Here is a 1,890-nt window from a genome sequence, read left to right on the forward strand (position 1 = left end):
TTCTATTTATAAAATCTATAATAAAAAATTAAATTTTACAAGAAAAAAAAAATTGAGAGAATCATGTGAATGTGATCACAACAAATTGGAGGCATGTGCCCATTTTGCCATCTTTTTCTTTCTGTCAACCCTGCACGCCAACATTGGTCCACTGTGGCGGTGACTCTATGTATAGTGTTATTAGTGTATATGCATACATTTACACAGTACCTCTATCTATACTTTCTTACTTTAATGAATTCAATTCCCTTATTTTAGTCTTTATCAAAAGAACAACAACTTTATTCCTTCTCATTCCCTTTCTTTAATTATTATTTGTCTACTGTAGTAAGAGATAACGTGGTTCTAATGTTCTTGTACCAACATGCTTGATTGCTTATTATAATTTTTTTATATTTTGATAATATTTTTTAATTAAAAAATATTATTAAATAATAAAAAATATTACTTTAATTTATAATAATATTTTTTAAATTATTATAATTACCGTAATATAATTATACTAAAACTCAACATAATAATAATTATTATCATAATAACAAATTTTATAAATTAGATGTTTCTTGATATATATATTGTTTTTCTATTGATTTGTTTGCAATACACATTTAAAAATTTTAATATGGAAAGAATGAATTTTGTACAAATTCTTTATTTATTTGTATTATATTTTTTTCTATATAAAAACAATTTACACATGATTATGTAGCTATTGACTCTAAAAAAAAATTATTATCAACATATAACCAAACCTTTGAAATTCTTTTCAACGGTTTCAGTTACATAAAAAACACAATAATATTAATAGTAATCTATAAAATTATAACATATTAGTATTTTTATAGTGCATTTAAACTTGTTACTCAATATGATTTTAGATTTATTGATTTATTGGTGTTTAAAATAAGAGATATCATGCGTTGGAATTAGCGTGTTGACTTTCGTTTGATTATGAGAGATGCAAATACGGTGGTAGATACTATGACAAAGATGGTGATGAAGTTACAACTTTCGCATGTGAAGCTTCTTTCACCTTAGAAAGAGTTTAAAAGTAGTCTTAAACTGGATTGTCCCTCTATTTAAACAGTTCCTTATTTTGTTTGTTTTGTTTTTCTTTGTTTAATTTATTTCAATCACAAAATAATAATAATAATCTTAGTCATTTGAGCAAGTGTCCCATATTCCGTTCAAGCTACTTGACGACCAAGCTAGTCCTTCGGGACGACCGCATCGGCCAATCTAACTGATTGTTATTTATTAATCGTGATGAAAAATTAGGTGATAAATAAATGATAAAAATATAAGATAAAATCATTATATCAATCTTTAAATTAAATAAATGCTTGGTTTACATCATTAATTTCAAACACAATAATTCATTTCCATTTCAATTCTCTTCAAATAATCAAATCAAATCCATTCAAAAATTATTTTATTTCATACAAACCGTACTCTTATTATAACTTGGTTGGAATTAAATTGATTTGGTATGTTAAAAAAAAAGAAAATGAAAATCAATTTTACCATTTAGGTATTAATATATAAAAGAAAATAGTAAAATCCATTAAGTACTAAGTAAAATTTTTAGTTAAAAATTCAACACTTGTTTATATAGAGGCCAAATCTGTTTAGTGATATATAAATGACAAATTATAACTCTTAGATCTTATTAGATTATTGAATATTACATTTTTTTAATGATTTGCAGGTAGAATCAAATACTGGAAATTGAAGGCAGTGAATAGGATTAGAGTTGACATATTATAAACCTGCAAGTAGGGTAGGGTTGAGTTTTATTTAAAAAATCAACTCGCGAAAAAAAAAAATTAGGATTGAGTCTAAATCTTACTCTACCCTACCTGTTACTATCCCTAATATCAGCCTAGGCCA

The sequence above is a fragment of the Arachis duranensis genome, chromosome 8 (genome assembly GCF_000817695.3).
Source record: "Arachis duranensis cultivar V14167 chromosome 8, aradu.V14167.gnm2.J7QH, whole genome shotgun sequence".
In the NCBI taxonomy this organism is placed as follows: domain Eukaryota; kingdom Viridiplantae; phylum Streptophyta; class Magnoliopsida; order Fabales; family Fabaceae; genus Arachis; species Arachis duranensis.